Here is a 25,120-nt window from a genome sequence, read left to right on the forward strand (position 1 = left end):
TGAATGGATGGAACCATAGTAAAGTAGGGTTGGAAGGGATTTCAGGAAGTCATCTGATCCAACCCCCTGCTCAAAGCAGGAGCATCCTCAGCTAGATCATCCCAGTCAAAGGTATGTCTACCTGAGTCTTAAAATCCTGCAAGGATGGAGATTCCATCTCTCTGGGTAACCTGTTCCAGTGTTTGACTACCCTCCTAATGAGAATTTTTTTCCTAATATCTAACCTAAACTTCCTTTGTTGCAACTTGAGACCATTGCTCCTTGTTCTGTCATCTGTCACCAGTAAGAACAGTTTAGCTCCATCCTCTTTGGAACCCCCCCTCCCCCCTTCAGGTAGTTGAAGGCTGCTATTAAAACCCCTCTCAGTCTTCTCTTCTTTAGACTAAGTAAGCCTAGTTCCTTGAGGCACTTTTCAGAAGTCATGTGCCCTAGCCCCCTAATCATTTTTGTTGCCCTCTGCTCCAGTTTTTCCACTCTTTCCAATTTGTCCACATCCTTTCTGTAGTGGGGGGCCCAAAACTGGACACAGTATTAAGTTGTGGCCTCCCCAGTGCCAAATAGCAAAGAAGAATCACTTCCCTCAATCTGCTGGCAACAATTCTACTAATGCAGCCCAGTATGCCATTAGTCTTCTTGGTAACAAGGCCACACTGTTGGCTCACATTCAGCTTATTGTCCACTGTAACCCCCAGGTCCTTTTCTGCAGAGCTGCTGCCTAGCCAGTACCAGTTGGTGCTAGCCAGTACTAGAGCTGTTGGTCCCCAGCCTGTACCAGTTCATGGGACTGTTCCATGCTAAGTACAGAACTTGTCCTTGTTGAACCTCATAAGATTTCTCTCTCATGAAAGGGAGGAGGATGCATGAAGGTGTGGATCCCCCCACAACCTCAAAGTTTCCAGGGGTTTCTAGCAGACACTCCATGGTTCTAGCAATGCCCTATTGCCCCAGCCTAGAAATTTCCAGAGTCCTCTACCTGCAACATGGAGATAGCTAGCCATGGGGGGGGGGGAGGGAACTTATTCTTTAAGTTTCCAGGGTCATCTACTTGCTTGCCCCACCTTGGATGCTAAGTGCCCCCCACTTCTACATCCTCCTTGCCCCAGTACTCTGACACCCTATAGCTACAGGTCAAAAAAGCCTTGTAGCATGCCAGAGTTGTTTCCATGAAGGTCTAGTCCCAATGTTCTGCCATCTGTGTTCTGCCCCCTGCCACTCTGGCACACCAGAGGCAAGCCGCCAGCACTGTTTGCTGCCCAGGAGGTGGGGAGCATCCATGCTGTGGTCCAGGTGGCAGAGTGCCTGGCTTTGTCTTCTGAGAAGTGGTATGCAGGAGCTAGGGTTTGGGTCTGTGGGGCTGTGCCTGAGAACAGAGGCATAGGGGTCCATGTCATGGTGTGTGGGAGCTAGGGTCATGATCTGCAGGGCTGTGCCCAAGTTCAGGGATTCTCCTGGGTTCAGTGTCAAGCTTGTGTGTACATCAAGGATTGCTTTTTCATGGGGTGTGGGGTCATGGACACAGGACTGGATGCCCAGGTCCCAGGGCTCATGCAGAGGACATAGACACCTCCCTTCTCCCCCCCCTACCCCATCCCACTGGCTGCCTGCAGCTAACAGATAGCTGGAGGCAGGAGTTTGTGCTGGATCAGCTCTGGGAGAGCTTGCAGTGTGAGGCCTACTTGACGCTCAACTGGAGCAGCTGAGTGTGGGCTGAGTGCTAGCATGCCTCCCTGCGAGGGAAGGGGAATGGGTGGATGCAAAGGAGGCTGGGATGCAGGAGGATAGTGATCTAACTTGAATTGACAGGAGAACTGGTACAGAAGTTTAATTCACTGGTCTAAGCTAGATTGATTTGATTTGAGTGCACATCAAACCAGGTCTACCTTAGACCTGCTTCTGCCATTTTTAGACCCATCTATTTATGTGAAACTTTTGTATTGTTATGGGTTTAGATCGATTTCCAATCACTTAGATTGGTCTAAGGGTAATGTTCGTACCTGGCCAAAATCTAGCCAAGTAATCTCCTTCCTTCCACTATATTTAGATTTTGGTCACCATTAGGATATGCAACCTTTTAAAAGAAGTTCACCATTGAAGGTACTAGATTGTAACAACTAAAGCCTTAACTTAATGGTCATCTATCAGAGCCCTGAGTCAACAAGAAAAAGATGCACAGGCTCTTCCATGACCTGAGCTTTTAGTTGTCATATTTATGCAATAATGAGCACAGTTTATATATGTTTCATAGTTTCATAGTTGGTAGGGTTGGAAGAGATCTGAGGAGATCATCTAGTCTGACCCCTGCCATGTCAGGAAAGAGTACTGGGATCAAACGACCCGGCCAGATGTTCGTCCAGTCTTTTTTTAAAGACCCCTAGGGTAGGAGCCAGCACCACTTCTTTTGGAAGTTGGTTCCAGGTTCTAGCCACCCTGACAGTGACATAGCGCCTCCTGATGTCTAGTCTGAAACTACCCTCTGCTAGCTTGTGTCCATTGTTTCTTGTAACTCCTGGGAGTGCTCGGGGGAACAGGGACTCTCCCAATGCTTGTTGGTCCCCCTTGACTAGTTTGTAGACTACTGCTAGATCCCCTCTCAGCCTTCTCTTTTGGAGGCTGAACAGGTTCAGGTCCCTCAGCCTCTCCTTGCAGGGCCTGCCTTGCTGACCCCTGACCATGCGGGTGGCCCGCCTTTGGACCCTCTCCATATTGACCACATCCCTCCTGAAGTGCGGCGCCCAGAACTGGACGCAGTACTCCAGCTGCGGCCTGACCAGTGTTGCATAGAGGGGGAGGATCACCTCCTTGGACCTGCTTGAGATGCAACTGTGGATGCACGACAAGGTCTGGTTGGCCTTCCTGATCGCATCCCCACCTTGTTGGCCCATGTTCATTGTGGCATCAATGATGACTCCAAGATCCTTTTCTGTCTCGACACTGATGAGAAGGGAGTTCCCCAGCCTGTAGGTGTGCCGCTGGTTCTTCCTCCCCAGGTGCATTACCTTGTATTCTAGGGTGCCTATACACAAGGGTGAAATTACAGCACTCCAACACATATTCCAGTAAGCAATGAGTATTGTTCACTGGGAAATCCATGTAGTTGACTCTTCTGTGGCAGGTTTGAATAGGAAACAGGCACAACTGTGTAGGTGATTACAGCTGAAGATTTCAGAATTGCCAGGATGTAATTACAGCACATCGGAGCAGGCTTAATTAATTGAGTCTGCTGGAGCATGGTAATTACCTTCTGTGTCTCGTGTATCAGCATCCCTGTGCTTCAAAATGGCAGTGGGTATGCTTTAACTGCATCTTGTTGAATGAACATGCACCCCTGCCACCATTTTGAAGTGTGGGGACACTGATACATGAGATGCTGTGGTACTTTCATTGCAGCAGTTATTGGAGCTGCTGTAATTAAAGCGATGCCTCCCCCTTTCTTCCCACCACCACCATCCCTGAAGCATTTTTAAAAACACCCCCAGTGGCCAACTAACCCAATGGCATGAGACCAGGCTTTCCGGTACCTTAGCCATAAAACTTCCTTGGTTCAGCTTTTGTTCTCTGGCATCCTCAACTCCAATCCTGCCTCAGGCTTCCCCCTGGAAGTTGCTAAGACTGACGTTTTCTCCTCAGCTCCAACTTCCTTCTTTCTCAGCTTTATCTTCTACCTGATGTTTCTGGTTCTCCATAATGACAACAGCAACTTTAGTCCTGCCTGCTCTCAGTACAGTAAATCCTAGAAGTTCTCTTTGATAACTCTCAACAGTGTTTTTTCTTGGGCCCCAATTCCTACTGATCTTTCACAGAAATGTATGACTTCTGACTAATATCAATCCTAATCCCAGTTTCTTCCCTTCTGGACTTTCCAGACTTCTCTCTCAGATACTGTGCTTGCTATCCTGGAAATTCTGAAATCTTCAGCTGTCATCACCTACATGGTAGTGCCTGTTTGCTATTCACACCTGCCGCAGAAGAGTCAACTACATGGATTTGCCAGTGAACAATACTCATTGCTTACTGAAGTATGTGTTGGAGGGCTGTAACTGTGATGCTTCAGGAAATGCAAGAGAATATGTTACTTAAACATGCAATGTATGTTTTATTAGTGCCTTCCCAGTTTACATTAAAACCCAATTATGGGTTAAAAAGAGATTTAAATAATGGAGTAACTAGTAGCTTGGGGGGAAATCAGACACTTCCAGAGAGGTGGAATTATCCCCAGCTATACATGCCTACAGAAGGGATAAAGAATAGATATAAAGCAAGGAGAGTCATTGTCCTAGTAGAAGTCACTACAATCATTGTTCCTAGTTAACTCAATGGCTCCTGGTAACATAATCCATTTTGGGATCTAACATCTGGCTAGCATTTTACGCATTTAAATCCTTTGATTTACAAAAACAATTACTTTATCGGAATAAAAATCTTTGCAATCCACCATGTCATAACCAAACCATCTGTCTGGTGGGCCAGTGTGGGGTTTCACAGGTGGGAGAAAGGGCAGAAGTTGGCCATTATGCCTGGTACATTTGGTTTGTAACATCTGCTTTTGTCCAGGATCACAGATAATTTATTCTGCTCATATAAACAGATTATAAACTGGGTGAAAGAGTTCTTTCAGTATCAGTTTGTGTGAAGACATACACTGATAATCAAAACAGTTTGCAGTGTCCCAGGAACTCTGCAAAAAATAAAGACTCTAAGGATGACCAAGTTTGGTATTGTAACTTGGAAGGCTGAATCTTACAAGTGTTAATAATAAACTTTCGTAATTTCCAAGGATATTAGAAGCATCAGGTGTGCAAAATTGGTACTTTTTGATTTAGCCATGATGATGCAGATGCCTAAGTGATGGAGAATGATACAACCTTAAGTCAAACTATTTTGTTCTGAGCAAAGGTTCAATTCCTTACATTATTAAAATCAAAGACAAGACATTTCATAGCATCTTTTCCAGAATAAATTAATTTTCAAGGGCAGAAATAAGAGGTCCTTACCTTGGCTGAGTTATTGCCCACATCCTCTAGAATGTGCACAGTCCACAGTATTTAAAAATGCCTGCCCCATGGGGGACTGTTGTTGAATTCCACTGAACTCTTAAAAAAACAACCCAAAAAGGCATGAGCACACACATCTACTACCGAGAAAGTGGATTTTTTAATGGCCTAGAGTCTCTGCAAGGGTTCTATCACTCTGCAAAAACAAACAAGTTAAACAAAAGCAAATAAACAAATCCTCTCACATAGAAATTTTTTATTATAATTATTAAATGAGCTTTGAGGTGCACGTAGTGGGAAGAGTAAAAATGATCAAATAGTATATTCCAGTTGCTCCAACTGGACAAAACAACTTGTTCTTTAGTAATTATATTATGATGGCACTGAGCGGCCCTGGTTTAGATGAGGGCCCCATTGTGCTGGGCCCTGCCCATGCCCCTAGTGAGAGAGAGACAGTAACCCTGAAGAGCTTACAATCTAAATGCAATGCAGATAAAGAGCAACAAGGGAGGCAGGAGGCACACAGCTTTGTCCAAGATTTCTCACTGCCTAATAGTACTTGCTAAGGGTGTGTGAAATTAGCTGTATTCAATTCATATTTGGCCCAAATCAGGGACAGGGATTTGACTAATTGATTCAGATCACTGTTCTCAATTCAATTCTGCTGAATCGAAGCTGAAGATTTGATGCTGGTTCAGAGAATCAGCAATTTGGACATAGAAAATACATTTAAAGCTGTGTCTATGTACCTCAAGGTACCAGGCGTGGCTCGTGAACGCTACAATGCTGGGGCGGATGTAGCGTCCCACAGGAGCAGGGGTGGAGGGGGTGGTGTGCTCGGCGGCGAACCTGGAAGTGAATCAGAAGTCCTTCCAGTTCACTTCCGAGTCTGCCAGGGAGCACACAGGGGGCTCCCCCATGCTCCCCCTGGCTCAGCAATCAGCCACAGGGTGACCCTGGGTGCTCCCCCAGACCCAGGAGGCACCAGTTGCCAAGCTGGAGGGATGCAGGGGGCTCCCCTGCATGCTCTTCGGCAGACCCGGCATTGGACTGGAAGTGCTTCTGATCCACTTGGGGTCTGCAGCCGAGCACACTGGGGAGGTTCCTGTGCTCCTGTGGGACACTCCATGCACCCCAGCATCACTGCATTCACGAGTCGCCTGGTACCTTGAGGTATGTAGAAAAAACACTTAAAGCTGTGTCTATGTCTGAATCGCCAAATTGGAGGATTCCGATTCAATTCGGACAGATTAAAGGGTCCTCTGATTTGATTCAGATTCAGAGATTTGGCCACCGAATTGGGACAAATCTCCTCCGAATTGGATCAGGGACCAAAGCTTTGCATAGCCCTCCTGCCTGTCTGTTGCACCTTCCACATGCACAGTGAAAATCTGAACAATGACAATGATTAATTTCTAAACATGAAACCAATGATTACAATTAAATAATATCTTCAGAACTTTTTTCAGGGATCCTGGCAATAGTGACCTAGGAGGAGACTCTCTGACTTTCTAAAAGAATGCTGAAACTGCATACACAATAGGAATAACTTATTCCTTGAGTGAATAACGGTAATCCCATGCTCTCTTGGGCTCCTCAAATGTCTGCGGTGGGCCTGGGAAAGCGTGTTACCAGAAATATAAGCTAATAAAGTTTTTCCATCTTTCAAATGACCTTATCTGAATTTTGAAGTCAGACACATTGTTCAAAAGGGGTTTAATAATCAATGCTCCCTTTATGGGAGCTAAAAATTATGCAGCTAAAATTATCTTTATTATTATCCTAAGTCTCAGTAACACTCTATATAGTACAAGACAAAGACCTCTCCTGCTAACAACAACCATCCATACTTGGTTTTCAACCAATACCTCCGAAAGTTTCATTCTTCAGGAGAAGGAGGCTGTGACAATGACTGTTAACCAGACAATTAAGACTAGGGCTCACAAACAGTATAGTGCTATTTTATACCCACGTACTTGCCACAAAAAAAAACTTTTCTTTTTTTTAAAGGTTAGACATTTTCAGTCCCTCAAGGAAAGCTTTTCTATTGACAAAGTAACAAAAGAGTAAATTTTAACTTAAAATTTTTCCATGAACCAGATGTCTTTTCTTGTGAGAATTGGCATATTTTTTACCCTCAGAATGATCTCTGCTTTTATATGCCTAATTAAATTTTAGAGGTCCCTTGCTTAAATAAAGATTTATTAGCTGTTAAAATTGTAGCATAATTCTTCTGCCACCTACATGCTATCCTTTAACATATTTACAAGCAGACTGGCTTATCCACTATAAAAAATGTGGATGATTTAATGTTGTTATGTTATTGTGTCAATTACTAAAATTCAGCTTCACAATAGAGCTTTCTGAAGATACTATTACTTAACTCTAGAACTGTCAAAACACTTTAAGAAAGAGGGGCTGTGAATTTTAGAGACTGAGTTCTTGAAATAGTTGACCCAATAAATGTAATCACCAGGTTTCAAACACATGATTGGGCACTGCTACATACATGAACTATCTAACATAGAACAAAAATAATGGCCTTAAATTAATTAAAATCTGTTGTCACGGACAACAGCAGTTTGTGTCATTTTTGTGTTTGTGTGACAAACTGAAAGAGAGACAAAGGTAATGCATATGCATAATGTGTATGTTCACACACGCGCACAGAAAAACAAAATCATCTTATGCTTTAAAATATAACAAAGTATCATGTCGGCCAAACTGGAAATAACAGTGTTAGTGCTGCTTCTTCTATTTTTGTCAGATTTGGTCACATACCATATTTTCTTGCACAGAACACATACTTTCTTTCCCAAAAGCTGACCCCCCACCCCGCACAAGATTGGAGTGCAAGTATTAAGCAAGGAAGCTGTTTTTCGGACTGGAATAGAAGCACCCTTCTTTGATTTTTGCTCCATAGTACAGCAACTGGTGCATTACTATTCAGGCGGCTCAGGGAGTCAGTTGTTGACTTAATGGCACATTGTTCTTTACTGCAGAGGTGTTAATTGATCATCTCTCTTTTTTGATTATCTTAATGTTCCACTAATCATGCTAACCTTCCTTAGGGCAATGTTAGTGTCTGGTAGCTGCTTCTGGTCTCTCTCCTCCTATTTAACAGCCTTGGAGATGCTTTAGCTCTTTTCAAAATAACAGACCCACCCACGGAGACTAGTCTTCAGCAACAGCAGTGTTTCAGCTTTAGTTAAGTAGGAAAGGGAAGGTGAGGCAGTTGAATATTAGGCTTTGTATCTTATCTATGCAGCCATAACTCTGGAAAAAATATTTTCTTCTTCATTCTGATTTTCAAAAGCAAAGTGCATATTATGTGCTATATTATAGGTCACACAGTGAGCTTCACAAATAAATCAGCAAATGAAACCCATTCTTGCTTTTTTCTTCCAAAAGTATTGGCTGAAATTTCTTAGAACAATATTTAGAAGCTGTAAAAAGAAGATAAAACCAAACATTTTTTTCTTTGCATAACTCCTCCCAAAGTGTATACAAAATATATGTAAATTTTGTGGTTTTGCACTTCTGTTTATACTACACCTTTAAAGTATGAACTATTGTGATTGAGGCCACCTAAGACACTAAGGAGTCAGGAAGAGAGATGACTGCAAAAATCTACTAAGTATGAATACTACAGTTTAGATACTACAGGATTCTGCTGTACCCCTAAATTTATACTTTAGCTGTGTCCAATATCTGATGACACATGCACACATACACATATGCGCGATAGATAGATATGAAGTTCAAGTACTGTCATAGGTCCATGAAGGGCTCAATCCAAAGTCTACTGATCTCAAAAGAAACAGACAAGTTGATATCAATGAGCTCTGAAGGAGGACCATTGTGTTTATAAATCCTCTCTGGTATTAATTATAATTTTACTAACTCTTAGTACAAAGAAATGCCCATTGTACTATACTGCCCAGAATCCTTAACAACTAATTAGCTGACTTGGAATCCAAAGAGGAAACATGAAGCATAGTACTTTCTTAATAGTGTTTCATAGATTTCATAGACATTAAGGCTGGAAGGGACCTCGGAAGATCATCAAGTCCAGCCCCTGCCCCAGGGGCAGGAAGTCAGCTGGGGTCATAGGATCCAAGCAAGATTAGCATCTAATTTTCTCTTGAAGGCGTTCAAAGTAGGTGCTTGAACCATCTCCAATGGCAGGCTATTTCAGACCTTGGGGGCTTGGACAGTAAAGAAATTCTTCCTTATGTCCAGCCTGAAACGGTCTTGCAGGAGTTTATAACCATTTGACCTTGTTGTCCCTTGGGGCACCCTGGTGAACAAACGTTCCCCCAGATCCTGGTGGACACCCCTTATAAACTTATAGGCAGCCATCAGATCACCCCTGAACCTGCATTTTTCAGGCTGAAGAGTCCCATGGCTCTCAGCCTGTCGTTGTAAGGTCTGTTTTCCTGACCTCTGATCATGTGCGTAGATCTTCTCTGGACTCTCTCAAGCTTCTCCACATCCTTTTTGAATTGTGGAGCCCAAAACTGGACACAGTACTCCAACTGCAGCCTCACCAAGGCCGAGTACAATGGGAGAATGAGGTCCTGGGATTTGCTTGAGAAGCATCTATGGATGCAAGCCAGTGTTTTGTTCGCTTTACTAGCCACAGCATCACACTGAAGGCTCATGTTCATCTTCTGGTCAATCATGACCCCCAAGTCCCTTTCCTCCATAGCGCTAGCTGGCTTAGCACTGCCAAGCCTATAAGGATGCTGCAGGTTTTTCCTCCCAAGGTGGAGAACCTTGCATTTTTCAGTGTTAAACACCATCAGGTTCTCATCTGCCCATTTCCTGAGCATGTCGAGGTCAGCCTGGATCACCCACCTGTCCTCAGCTGTGGATCCTTTACCCCAAAGTTTGGTATCATCGGCAAACTTGGCCAGTCCACTTCTGACTCCAATGTCCACATCATTAATGAAGATGTTGAACAATACAGGACCAAGGACAGAGCCTTGAGGGACCCCACTGGTCACAAGGCACCATGATGATTGACTTCCGTCAAACACCACCCTCTGGGTCCAACCAGGGAGCCAATTCCCCAGTCAGCAGATCATGGTGGACTAGAGGCCACAGTTGGCCAGTTTTGCCAAGAGGTGATCATGGGGTACCAGATCGAAGGCTTTTTTAAAGTCAAGATATATGACATCAATCTCCTCTCCCTTGTCCAGGTGATAGGTCACCTTGTCATAAAAGGAAATAAGATTGGTCAAGCAAGACCTACCCGCAACAAACCCATGCTGGGTATCCCTCGGGATGTTGCCATTGGCCAGTTCATTAAGAATGGCTTCTTTTATAATCTTTTCTAAGACCTCCCTGGGACAGAGGTCAAGCTGATGGGCCTGTAGTTTACCAGATCCACTTTCCTCCCTTTCTTGAAGATAGGCACCACATTGGCCTTCTTCCAGTCTTTGGGCACTTCACCAGAGCGCCAGGAGTTCTCGAAGATCCATGCCAGGGGCTGGGCTATGATGCTAGCCAGCTCCTTGAATACCAGGGGGTGCAGATTGTTAGGGCCAGCTGACTTGAAGATGTCTAGCCTCTCAAGGTGTTTCTTCACAAGGTCAGCATTGACGGAGGGCAAGGAATCTCCCTTGCTCAGTCTTCTACCCAGTCTTCTTTATTCCCTTATAAATAACATAAACCCCAAAATTTTCACATATACTTAATACGCTAAAGCCTTCTCAAATCCTCATTCTAGAAACAACTCTCTTGAAGTTGTTCATACTAACATATCAAATAAAGAGAGCTAAGCAGTTTTAAATATTAGCAAGGGTATTGTTTTAGGGAGTTCCCACTGAATATTCAGGCTACAAAGGCAAATTATGCCCTGCCCAGCCCTTCCACCCACGAAGGTGGAAGCAAGGCACCTATGAGTACACCCGCGCCCCCAAACATACACTACTGCCTTGCTCCCATACTTGTGGGCAGAAGAGCCCTGCCCAGCCAGCATGCAGCTTCTGGGTGGGGCTGCTGCTGCTGCTGCAGCCCCTGGGGGCCTGCTCCACTTCCGCATCTCCTGCTGGCTCTTGGCAGCAGGTAGGGAAGTAGCTGGGCAGAAGTGTGGAGCATGGGACTGGGACTGGCAGCAGTGCGGAGCCTGCTCAGGGGGCAGCAGCAGTGTGGAGCTGGGGTGTCAGGATGTGGGTGTGAAGGAGTGTAGGGGGGGTGTAGGGACTCCCCCCATGGTGCAGCAGTAGGCAGGGCACTTGGGGTGAAGGCACTCAGCGAGGTGCAGCTCCAGCCAGTGCTGCACATCACAGTGAGGGGCACAGCCTCCACACGGCTGCCTGTATTGCCAGTGCTCACTGCCACTCACGTGCAGCCCCTGCAATCGCACAGCCTGGAGGGAAGCCCCATGTTCTGGAGCCAGCTGCCTTCTCTGCCAGGGCTGCACAGCACCAGAGAGAAGTCCAGTGGGCTGCAGCTCCCCACCCTGGGCAGGGAAGGCAGCTGGCTCCAGCACGTTCATCTTCCCTCCCTGTTGTGCTACTGAAGGGGCTCCACGTGACTGGCAGGGAGCACCAGTGATACAGAAAGCAGTACTGGCTGGAGCTGCACCCCACCCGGTGCCTGTGCCCTGCGTGTCCCGCCTGCTGCTGTGCCATGGGGGGGGGAGGGGGAGGGAGTGTGGGGGTCTCCACACTCCCTACCCTCCCTCAAACCCACACCCTGCCTCCACATAAACACGATCCCCCCCCCCACACACCCATATCCTACTACTCACACACCCATACACACCAACTATACCCACACACCCCATATACACACCCACAACCCACACCCTCACCCACCAAACACCCACCATACACATACCACACCATATACAAAACTAAGCATCTATTTTTAGTTATTATGCAATCACTGCTATATACACACTACACAAACACAAATCATGAAAAAATGTTTTTTATAATAAAATTTAAATATGTTATAGTAGGTATTTGACTTTTAGTGTACGATTTCTTTTTATTCTGGTTCTAAGATAGCACCCCTCCCACCCCCCCCACCACTGCAAAAGGAGTACTGGGGGGATGGAGGGCAATGGGAGGGACTTCCAGTGGCAAAGGTCAGGGGTGGGGCTTCCAGTCCCAAGGTGGCAACAAGGGGGTAGGGCAACTGTCAAGGGCCGGGATATCCATGTGGCCCTCGATAGCTTGCCAAAACTCGGGAAGTGGCCCTCCAGCAAAAATAATTTCCTGTCCCTGATATAGATGGAACATAGGGAAAAAAGGCAAGATTCTGAGTCATTTGTCCCCTTCAAACATGTTATTAATGTCCTCTGTACTCCTTAGCTTAAGAATTATTTCATAGTGTGACATTGCTTGAAAAGTCTATATTCTGCTCTCAATATTCCATTCCCTTTCTTTAAGCCCTTCCAGTGAAAGAGCTCAGAATACTTTACAAGCATTTACAAATTAAGTCTCAGGTTCTGTTCACAAATTGAAAAATGAGGGGCAGGGAAGTAAAGTGGTCACATGCAAGTCAGCAATTGAATCAGAAATCAAATGGCTCATATTTGAGGACTCTAACCACTCAACTACACTTCCTCAAACATACTTAGCTCCCTTTTAGCAACTCACAAGTCTTGTTTGCCTAACCATATAGGCTCAGGTTCTCACAGAACGTACCCAATTCCCTCCAAAATCCAATACGAGTTAGACACACCTTTCATTAGATGCTTTGGAACATTCCAGCTTTTCACTGTCTTGCTGGCAGCCCTCCTGTAGCAGGGATTTGGGAATCAACCCTGTTATGCTTGTCCTCCCGAATGAGCCTGAGCCGGAAGTGCCACGGCAAGATTCCCCGACTGCAGCTATGGCCCCTTTAAGACTGATGAGTTTGGCAAACAGAATTGGGGAAAATGGAACTTAAAAGGACCTTGAAATCCTGGACCAAAAAGCCCTGGACTGCCTAGAGCAAGGACAAGTATATCCCCTGGAAAGGAGAAAGAGCCAGGCAGAACTTACCTGCTGCTGGCTCAGAGGTGTAGACAAACAGCCAGAGGGGAGCATCCCAGAAGAACAGCAGTGAGAGGAGAAGGTCTTTTTGTCTTTGTTGGGGATGTGGAAGGCTGAAGAAGAGCCTCCTGTGACCTAGAAGAGACAGAACTCTTCTTCCAAGTCTCCACAGGCTGCACCCCCTTTGAATTGGTCTACAGCCACAAGCCTCAGCATCTTGTGGATATTGTTTGTGAAGGTTGACAAGAAATAGAACCCATCAATGGGAAGGGGCCTCAGTATGTAGAAGAACTGAGGGAACGAATGGTAAGAGTAAGGAAAGCAGCAACGGAGAAACTTGAGCAAAGCCAGGAATGCCAGAAAGGCCTCCATGACCAGCAGGCTAAGACCTGGGGATTCCGAGAGGGAGATAAAGTGTTGGTGCTGTTGCTAGAGGGGACAGGTAAATTACGGTCAAAGTGGCAGAGACTTTACAAAATTGCTCAGAGTTGGGTCTGTTCATTCTGAGGTGGAGCAGGCAGGGCAGAGGAAACCCTTACAGGTTTATCACGTCAATTTACTGAGGCTGTGGGTGGAGCCCAAAGGCTTATTTAGTAGACCCAGCTCCCAGGGACTCAGATTTAGGTCCAAGCAGGGGAAGCATAATGGGGGATAAGAAGCTGATGGTGGGAGAGCAGTTATCCGACAGCCAAAGGAAGCAGCTACAGGAGTTACTAGAGCACTTCCAGGATGTGTTGACAGAAGAGCTGGGCATAGCCCAAGGGGTGGGACTAAGATCATTATGCCCCGAGGTGTGTTGTCAGAGCTCAGTGAAGGAGGCTCCCCAAACACTTGTATGATCCCATAAAAAAAGAGCTGGACCAATGCTGGCACAGGGAATTATTGAGAAAACCCAAAACCTGTGGTGCAGCTCTATAGTAGTGGTTCTGAAGCTGGATGGCTCTATTAGACTACACATCCATTTTAGAAAGGTGAATGTTGTTTTGGTCTTCAATGCTTTCCCTATCCAAATGTTGATGAACTGTTAGAAAAGATCAGAAATGCCAAATTTATACCTACATTGAATATCACAGAGGGGTATTGGCAGATTCCAATAGCAAAGACAGATAGGGTAAAAACAGCATTTGGCACCCCCTGGGGATTATCAGTTCACACGGATGCCCTTTGGGCTACATGGGGCAGCTGTTTCATTTCAACACTTGATGGATCTCCTGTTAGCTCCTCATCAAACATACACTTCTGCCTATATAGATGATATTATTATTTTCTTGGATGATTGGGAGCAACATATGAGACATCTTGAGGCAGGGCTCAGGAAACTGAAGGGGGCAGGTCTCACCACTAACCCTGGAAAATATGCTTTTGCAAAGAAGGAAACCAAGGATCTAGGGTTCAAGTGAGGCAAGGGAAAGTAAAACCCGTGGCCAAGAAAGCAGAAGTGATTCGAACATGCAACCCCCAAACCAAGAAGCAATTATGAGCCTTTTTAGGATTGGCTGATTATTATTGGAGATTCGTCTGACAGTTTTCTGAAATGGCCACCCCACTGACTGATCTGACAAAAGGGGGCAGACAGGAGACTGTACACTGGTCCCCAGGGGCCTTGGAGGCCTTTGACCAACTCAAGGAAGCAATCCCATTCTCCTTGCACCTGACTTTTCCAAGGTTTTTATATTGCAGGCGGATGCTTCAAGTCAAGCCCTGAAGGCAGTGTTAGCACAAAGAGTAGAGAAGCCCATAGCCTATGGGAGCTGACAATTAATGGGGCCAGAACCTCGATACTCTACAACTGAAAAAGAATGCTTAGCAATCAAGTGGAGTGTAGAATTATTTAGGTATTACCTACTAGACCAAACGTTCATCTTGGTGATCGATCATGCCCCCTTAAAATGGCTACAGTCAACAAAAACCAAAAACTCCAGGCCAATGACATGGGCCCTGGCCTTGCAGCCATTTTCTTTTTCAATTGAACACTGAGCAGAAAAACTGAACATATCCGCACATTTTCTATCATATAGACCGGAGGAAGCGGACCTGCCTGCAGAGAAACTGATAGATGAAGAGAAGAGAAACCCAACTTATGATATGAACAGTAGGACAGGAATGATGACAGGAAGCACCAAAGTGGGAGGGAAGGTACGTAGCAGGGAGTCGGGGCTTGACCCTGCTACGCTCAGCCTCCCTGACAAGCCTGAGCCAGAAGTGCCATGGCAAGATTCCCTGACCATAGGTATGGCCCCTTTAAGACAGGTGGGTTCAGCAAGCAGAAGGGGGGAAGCAGTTTAAAAGGACTTTGGCATCCCGGGCCAAAAAGCTCTGAACTGACTAAAGCAAGGACAAGCATATCCCCTGGAAGGGGGAAGGAGCCAAGGAGAACTTATCCGGTGTTGGCACAGAGGCGCAGGCAAGCAACCAGAGGGAGCATCCCGGAAGAACAGTAGCAAGAGGAGGAAGTCTTGCTGTCTTTGCCAGAGACATGGAAGGCTGAAAAATCTTGTGACCTGGAAGAGATAGAAGGAGAGAAACTCCAGATGCAAGCAACCTGTGAGAAAGGAACAAGACTCCAGGAGGAACAAAACTACAGGAGGAAGAGATGCAGGTGGAGACCGTTAAGGAAATCAGAGTTCCCAGCTTGAAGCTGGGCATGAGCAAGGAAGCGGCTTGAGTTCTGATTGATGCTGCACATGGACCGAAGCTGTGGCTACCATTAGCCAAGAGCACTCTCACCCAGTGAGAGCATCCATAGGGGCCAAAATGGACTTGAATGTCCTAGGAGTGGTTAAAAACCCAAGGCCAGTGTCCCTCTATGGCCAGAGCATCTACAAAAGCAGGGGAGGCCCTCAGGAACTGACTGAGGACTGGTGGAGTTACGCCTGTGATTTTTTGGTTATTCTAATTTAATTTGTAGATATAAGGGCAGAAGACCCTGTGGGTGATGCAATGAGGGTCCACTGAGTTTAGAGGGCTCCCAAAAAAGGAAGTGACTAAGAGGATCAACTCACCCACCCCGAGTCATTACACTTATTTTTCAGTTTTTATGATTTTGGGTGGGGAGCAAATGAAATGGCACTAGGCATGTCCCAATCCTGATTGCAACATACTGGATATACAAAAGAGAGAGAGAACAGAGGACTGTAACTCTCTATTTGATGGCCAATATAGTTAAGATCAACCGGTGAGAGACAGACCAGGGTGTAGGGGTGGAGGAGCCCTGGGCAGGGTCAGCACTGCAGGCAATACACCTGATCAGTTGTTTATAGCTTTTCTCCAGCCTACACAATCATCAAGACATGGCAGATGAGACACACAGTCGCAGAGAAAAATGTAGGGTCTGAGAACGAAGTGCTAGTACCAATAGCACCCTGTGACACCTTCCTATGACAAGTCACCTTGGTGTTGGCCACAAGGTGGGGGACCTGCAGATTCAAGGCAACTTAGGGGGCAATGATCACCAAATGATAAAATTCACTATCCAGAGAAGGGTGGGTGTTATACCCAGCAGGACACAGATGCTAAACTTTAAAAAGGCTGATTTAAAAAGGCTGACTTTAACAGGCTCAGGGGACTGGTTAGCAGGGTACTAGGAACCAAGAGACTAGATGCTCTGGGGGTCCAGGATGGGTGGTCAATCCTCAAGGAAACCATCCTTTGGGCTCAGAGTGAGACAATCCCCTGGCAGAAGAAAGGGGGCAAAGGGACCAGGAAACCCCTTTGGCTAACCAGGGCCATCCAGGATACCTTAAGGGCAAAAGAAGAAGCATACAGGAAGTGGAGGCAGGGGGTAGCTAGGAAGGAGGAGTACACTTCTTTGGCCTGCACCTGCAGGGTGTCAGTCAGGAAGGCCAAGGCAGCTCTAGAACTCAGGCTAGCGGCAGGGATTAAGGACAATAAAAAGTCCTTCTTTAGATATGCTGGGAGCAAAAAGAGGGTGCAGGGTAGCATAGGACCCCTACAGGATGGGCAAGGGGGCTTAGTGACGAACAGCAGGGACAAGGCAGAGCTCTTCAATGAGTTTTTTGCCCCCATCTTCTTCAATAGCAACCTAGATAAACCCCCATTATGCATCACGGACACCAACAAGGACACCAACAGTCAGTGTTGACACGGTAAAAAGACACTTGGAGGGATTGGACATGTTCAAATCACCAGGACTGGAGGGACTCCACCCACGGATATTGAAGGAATTAGCGATTGTCATAGATTCATAGATGTTAGGGTCGGAAGGGACCTCAATAGATCATCGAGTCCGACCCCCTGCATAGGCAGGAAAGAGCGCTGGGTCTAGATGACCCCAGCTAGATGGTTATCTAACCTCCTCTTCAAGATCCCCAGGGTAGGGGAGAGCACCACCTCCCTTGGGAGCCCGTTCCAGACCTTGGCCACTCGAACTCTGAAGAAGTTCTTCCTAATGTCTAGTCTAAATCTGCTCTCTGCTAGCTTGTGGCCATTATTTCTTGTAACCCCCGGGGGCGCCTTGGTGAATAAATACTCACCAATTCCCTTCTGTGCCCCCGTGATGAACTTATAGGCAACAACAAGGTCGCCTCTCAACCTTCTCTTGCGGAGGCTGAAAAGGTCCAGTTTCTCTAGTCTCTCCTCATAGGGCTTGGCCTACAGGCCCTTAACCATACGAGTGGCCCTTCTCTGGATCCTCTCCAGGTTATCCGCATCCCTCTTGAAGTGCGGTCCCAGAATTGCACGCGGTACTCCAACTACGGTCTGACCAGCGCCCGATAGAGGGGAAGTATCACCTCCTTGGATCTGTTCGTCATGCATCTGATGATGCACGATAAAGTGCCATTGGCTTTTCTGATGGCTTCATCACACTGCCGACTCATGTTCATCTTGGAGTCCACTAGGACTCCAAGATCCCTTTCCACGTCCGTTCCACCCAGCAGGTCATTCCCTAGGCTGTAGGTGTGCTGGACGTTTTTCCTCCCTAGGTGCAGCACTTTGCATTTCTCCTTGTTGAACTGCATTCTGTTGTTTTCTGCCCACTTGTCCAACCTGTCCAGGTCTGCTTGCAGCTGTTCCCTGCCCTCCGGCGTGTCCACTTCTCCCCATAGCTTTGTGTCATCTGCAAACTTGGACAGAGTACATTTCACTCCCTCGTCCAAGTTGCTGATGAAGAAATTTAAGAGTATCGGTCCAAGGACTGAGCCCTGCGGGACCCCACTGCCCACACCCTTCCAGGTAGAAGCCAACCCATCCACCATGACTCTCTGGGTGAGACCCTCTAGCCAATTCACCACCCACCGGACTGTGTAGTCATCCAAGTCACAGCCGCTTAACTTGTTCACCAGTATGGGGTGGGATACCATATCGAAGGCCTTCCTGAAGTCTAAGTATACGACATCCAGCCCTCCTCCTGTGTCCACTGAACCACTGGCAAGGATATATGAGCACTCACAGTGCTCGGGTCAGGTCCCAGAGGATTGGAAGAGGGCTAATGTAGCCCCAATCTTTAAGAAGGGGAGGAAGGAAGATCCGGGGAACTATAGACCAGTCAGCCTTACCTCTGGGAAAATTCCAGAAAAATTATCAAGGAACACATCTGTGGGAGCCACTGGCTAATGTGATGTGGAGGGGTAACCAACATAAGTTTATAGCAGGCAGGTCCTGCCTGACTATCCTAGTTTCTTTTTACAACAAGGCCACCAAATGTTTAGATGCAGGAGTTGAGGTGGATGTTATCTATCTGGACTTCAAGAAGGCCTTTGACACGGTATCCCATTCCATCCTTATAAATAAACTGAAATTTGCCTTGGATGACTACATGGTAGACTGGGTAGCAAACCGGCTCAAGGGTCACACTCAGAGAGTGGTGGTGGATGGGTTGGTGTCAACCTGGAAAAATGTGTGCAGTGGAGTCCTTCAGGGCTCAGTTCTGGGGCCGATGATGTTCAACATCTTCATCAGTGATCTGGATGGGGGGGTGGGAAGCACCCTGTTCAAATTCTCAGATGACTCAAAAACATGGGGTGAAGCTAACACCCTGGAAAGGAGGAACCAGATCCAGGCTGACCTATACAGGTTGGGGAAGTGCGCAGAGAGCAACAGGATGCAATTCAATAAGGACAGGTGCAAGGTGCTGCACCTAGGGAGAAACTGCCATCATACCTATAGGTTGGGGCTTGCAACCGTCTCAGCACCACTGAGGTAGAAAGAGATCTTGGAGTCACTACTGACTCCAGGATGAACATGAGTCATCAATGTGATGAAGTAGTCAGCAGAACCAATCGCACCTTGTCGTGCATCCGTAGGTGCTTCACAAATAGGTCCAGGGAGGTGATTTTCCCTCTTTATGCGGCACTGGTCGGGCCACAGCTGGAGTACTTTGTCCAGTTCTGGACGCCGCAATTCAAGTGGGATGCGGACAACTTGGAGAAGGTCCAAAGAAGAGCCACTCATCTGATTAGAGGCATGCAGGGAAGGCCCTACGAGGAAAGGCCAAGGAATCTTAACCTCTTCAGCCTCTTCAAGAGAAGGCTGAGACTGAACCTCGTGGCAGCGTACGAATTCGTAAGGGGAGAGCAACATGAAGTAGGAGATGATCTGTTTACCAAGGCACCCCCTGGAAGAAAAAGGAACAATGGCCATAAGCTACTGGAGAGAAGGTTTAGACTGGACATTAGAAAAAAGTTCTTCACGGTCAGGGTTGCCAGGATCTGGAATAGGCTTCCAAGGGAGGTGGTGTTTGCCCCATCCTTGGGGGTCTTCAAGAGGAGACTGGACTGGCACCTGGCTGGGATCACATGACCCCAGGCTTGGTGACCCTTTTTCTTGCCTGCCAGGGGCAGGAGGTCTGACTAGATGGTCCAATGAGGTCCCTTCTGACCCTAGAATCTATGAAAGTCTTAGATTTTCACTGTTCTTTATGCCTTTAAATTAGCATATGTATATCACATTAAACATGCTACATCTTAATATGCCCACTAGGTAAATGACCATCTGGTGTGCTATGGCATATACACCTGAATTACATGCTTACTCAGGATTCTGTAAGAACACTGGCCACCATATCTTTGACAGACATTTTACTAGCCACATTACTACTCTTGTTAACAATTAGACAAGTTATGGACCTCCACTGAGTGGAGAACAGGTCCTCAGAGAAAACATGCAGCCTTTTACTTCTGTTGCTCATGTCATAAATTCAAAAACTAGATTCTCTCTCTCTCTTTTTTTTTTTTTTAAGGGGAGGTTTCTAACCATCCCATTTGCAAAAGAAATCTTGAAAATGTGAAGCAAGTATAAAATAGTGTAGCATTATCCTCCTAAGTCTTCAAACTGCCTGGTACAGTGGCTGTGAGAAGTGTGAAGTTGTTTATCTAATTAATCTCACATGAGTGTTAACTCCAAAATACAATGCTGACACTGTATGTTAGCGTTAAATATTTCATTGCAGATGATATTAAGGAAAGACTGGATAAATAAGGGAAAGAGCCGGCACAAGGCCCATGGGGAATGGAAATAAGTTGATGGCAAGGCAAGGAAAGGAAAGGGGAAGAGAGTGGGCAAGGTTGAGAAACAAAGGGCAGAAATAGCAATGGTCTTAAAAGGAGCATCCCAGTGAATGTCATGCTAAAGTCTTGATAATAATCAAGTCTTAATAATAATAAGGGGAAAGAGTTAATACATAAAAGCCATATTCTGCTCTTCATCTCTGTGAAATGGGTATTTTGCTCTGGAGTGAGAAGAGCAGACAGTCCTAAATGTTTATCATGGCACACTACTTGTAATTTAAAAAAGAGTTTTGTCCTTTCTGTGGAAGGAGTTTGACACCCCTAGTCTACATTGTTAACACCATAAAACAGAACAGAGAGGCTAAATTCACAGGTTGAAAATCAACAGCTTCAGGACAATATCTGCCTTTTTTCTAAGCTTCATATCCTTTCTGCCTATTGTCCCAATGCAACAGTAAAGGGATAGATTTCTATTAATATATTTTTTCTGCCTAGTGAAGGGAAAACTCCAAAAATATCTTCCTGTCTAAAATTTCTTTCCCATCTCTGGCATGGTAACCTGTGCAAAACATTGAAAGCTCATTCTAAGATCTGTCCTTACAAATAAAGTTGTGTCATGTAACATTCTGGGGGCTCTGCCATCAGCTTATAAGGTGACTTTAAAGGACTTTTTGAAGACATGAAGAAGGAGATGCTGCTGTGATTTTACTCCATGGAAACACAAATAATTAATGGTTAAAAATACTTTTTGTTTAATAATTGCTGTTCTTCATTAGTGTGAACCAAGGGCATAGTCTATCTGAGACAATAACATCTGCACCCCATATTTCATTATCACCAAACTTCACATTTCACACAAAAGCATAGCTAGCAAAGCCTTACAGCTTTAATTAGTTTCTGCCATAGCTGTGAAGGTCAGCCAATTATTGTGTGTGAAATTTCAATATGAAGCGGCTGAATTGAAGACAGCATTGCAACATTGTGAAACTCTGCAGTGCTGTAAATCTAGCATGATAGAACCTTTTTTTTTTTTATACACGAAATAACATAAATTAATCATCAGGTATGCATGGCTTCAAGGCTTATTGGCTAATTTAACATGTGTTACAGGGGGGGAAAAGGAGGTAATTTCTGATGGCTTCTTATGTTATTTTTAAACTTATTGTCATGTCACTGGCCATGACAAAATAGTTAGGGTTGGTCCACATTTTCATGATTTATCCCAATTTTCAGTGATTTATAACCTTGGTGCAACAACTCTTTCTGGGGTGCCTCTTATGAGGTCTTAGCCTCAGAGACGACTTAAAGAGAGAGAGAGAAAGAAAGAGAGAGAAAAAAACCCAATCATTTAGTCATCTTTGAAGGAAAACTGAGCAAAATCCTGTCCTTTTTCTTTTTTTGTTATATACATATTGTGGAATGTGCTTCATATGGCATGAGTAAGACCATTGTGCTGATGGAGGGGAGGCTTGAGGGGAGCTAAATGGCTCAGGAGAATGTGTGGAGAGGTCCCTATGTAGTGTCCCTTACCAAAGAAGCAGCACTTCCCTCCTATTTCCTGTTACCAATACCAACACTGGTGCAGGAAGGCTGGAAGCTTGATGTTTCCAACCAGCAGACCACATTCAATTGAAACAAGAGAGTGGGCATTAACCATACCCCTATTTTAATGCCCAAGAGAATACTGGACCTAAATCCTAACAGAATTCAATGGCCCCTGGCTATTTTATGAGCAGGGTGGCTCCCCTCTAGTACAACTATGCAACACAGAGAAGAAGCTTTTTTAGGAACCCAAACCATCAGCATTTATTAATGTTATTTCCCTCCACACTTATATGAAGCCTACAAGGGCACTTTAAGCAATTAATTTTAAAAAATCATAATACAGAAGTAGATTTTTTTAAGGTTACGGGCAGAAATTACAAAAAAAAACAGTATAAGTGATCGGAAACTGGTTCAAAACTATAACACAACAGAAGTTCAGTGCATGTAAAATGCTTTCAAAATGGCTGAAAGTAGTTAAAGATAAACCTGGATAGATGTAGTATCAGCCTAACTGATATAGGGTAAATTTGTTTATTGAACTTGTGTCCCAGATCCCCTCTAGGTTCAAGTTAACTCACAGTCCTCCAGCATCCCAAGATGTTTCGCACCTCCCCTGTAAATCTTGTTTTGAAAGGTGGGAGGGCTAGCCTTGGCACAAGCTGTCTGCTTCAGCTGAGCAGGGAGGCATGTTTTAGTACCCCCATGCTTCTGGCCTGGGCCACTGCAGGCACATGGCACCATTTCTGGAATCAAAAGTGAATGCCTGTTCACTTACCTATCAGTTCAATCTATTCAGCTTAGACTAACCTATGAAGATAGAATTAATTCAGCCTCGGGCTTTTTGACCATCTGTACTTAGCCTAACTGATCAGAAAAGTCAGGTGCTTAGCTTGAAGCATGCTGAGCAATGGGGGCTCAACCTTTCCTAAGAATAAGCTTCTTGAAGATGTCTCAAGAAGGGTTCCACAATCATTGTTCATTTTGGAAAGTCTTGACTCAAATGCTTATTTTTAATTAAAATGATATACAAACAATGTGCACAAAGTAGGATAAAATATTGGCTACTTCTGATGAAGTAACAAAGCAGAGAAAACAATGCACTGCAGTTTACCAGAAATATAGCTTCCTTGTGCATTCTAGGCTTGCTAAAAGCAGGAATAATTTATACAGTGTGCTGTGCGTAGGGACAGGAGACATGCAAATAGTTTGACTTGAACCTTGAGTGCACTCAAAAGCAGGCTTAGTCTCTTAATGCATGTCCGCAAGCTAGCAGTGATTTGTTAGAGATTTTTAACACTGAGGCATCTTCATTTAAATTCTTTGTAACTTTCGTGCTTTATATAAATTTTAGCATGCTTTTAAATACTTATTTTTTCACTTCATCCTTCTATTTGGATATGGTAGGTCATATATTAAAAGACATGGCAATCACATACTGGCTGCATTCAGACGAGTGCAGCTATGCAGTATGTGGCACCACAGACATGCCACATACTGCACATTCAGTTATTCTCCACTCTGCAAGGGAGCAGAGCAGGGTTTGGGTTTTTTTGACCCCTAAGTATCAAAGTGTGCCACTGCTAGTTGTTCCTGGGGAACCAAATGTCCATGTTCATGTGGACATGGCCACTAGTTCTAGTTTCATAGATTCATAGATGTTAGGGTCAGAAGGGACCTCAATAGATCATCGAGTCCTACCCCCTGCATAGGCAGGAAAGAGTGCTGGGTCTAGATGACCCCAGCTAGATGCTCATCTAACCTCCTCTTGAAGACCCCCAGGGTAGGGGAGAGCACCACCTCCCTTGGAAGCCCATTCCAGACCTTGGCCACTCGAACTCTGAAGAAGTTCTTCCTAATGTCTAGTCTAAATCTGCTCTCTGCTAGCTTGTGGCCATTATTTCTTGTAACCCCCGGGGGTGCCTTGGTGAATAAAAACTCACCAATTCCCTTCTGTGCCCCCGTGATGAACTTATAGGCAGCCACAAGGTCGCCTCTCAACCTTCTCTTGTGGAGGCTGAAAAGGTCCAGTTTCTCTAGTCTCTCCTCATAGGGCTTGGCCTGCAAGCCCTTAACCATACGAGTGGCCCTTCTCTGGATCCTCTCCAGGTTATCCGCATCCTTCTTGAAGTGCGGTCCCAGAATTGCACGCAGTACTCCAACTGCAGTCTGACCAGCGCCCGATAGAGGGGAAGTATCACCTCCTTGGATCTATTCGCCATGCATCTGATGATGCACGATAAAGTGCCATTAGCTTTTCTGATGGCTTCATCACACTGCCGACTCATGTTCATCTTGGAGTCCACTAGGACTCCAAGATCCCTTTCCACGTCCGTTCCACCCAGCAGGTCATTCCCTAGGCTGCAGGTGTGCTGGACGTTTTTCCTCCCTAGGTGCAGCACTTTGCATTTCTCCTTGTTGAACTGCATTCTGTTGTTTTCTGCCCACTTGTCCAACCTGTCCAGGTCTGCTTGCAGCTGTTCCCTGCCCTCCGGCATGTCCACTTCTCCCCATAGCTTTGTGTCATCTGCAAACTTGGACAGAGTACATTTCATTCCCTCGTCCAAGTTGCTGATGAAGACATTAAAGAGTATCGGTCCAAGGACTGAGCCCTGTGGGACCCCACTGCCCACACCCTTCCAGGTCAAAACCGACCCATCCACCATGACTCTCTGGGTGCGACCCTCCAGCCAATTTGCCACCCACCGGACTGTGTAGTCATCCAAGTCACAGCCTCTTAACTTGTTCACCAGTATGGGGTGGGATACCATATTGAAGGCCTTCCTGAAGTCTAAGTATACGACATCCACCGTTCGTAACCAGGTCATAATTCAATTCTAGTGAATCAGCAAAACATGCCCTTAACCATGTTTTTACAATGAGATTTACCAGGGGGGAAATACATTTACTTGCAACCAACTCTTATCATAGTATCATAGTGCTTAGGGTTGGAAGGGACCTAAACAGATCATCAGGTCTGACCCCCTGCTCCGGGTAGTAACAGGTGCCAGGGTCATATCACGCCAGCCAAATATCTGTCCTGCCTCCTCTTGAAGACCCCCAAGGTAGGAGAGAGGACCACCTCACTTGGGAGCCCATTCCAGAACCTGGCAGCCCTAACTGTAAA

Source organism: Alligator mississippiensis, chromosome 1 (genome assembly GCF_030867095.1).
Source record: "Alligator mississippiensis isolate rAllMis1 chromosome 1, rAllMis1, whole genome shotgun sequence".
NCBI classification, from domain to species: domain Eukaryota; kingdom Metazoa; phylum Chordata; order Crocodylia; family Alligatoridae; genus Alligator; species Alligator mississippiensis.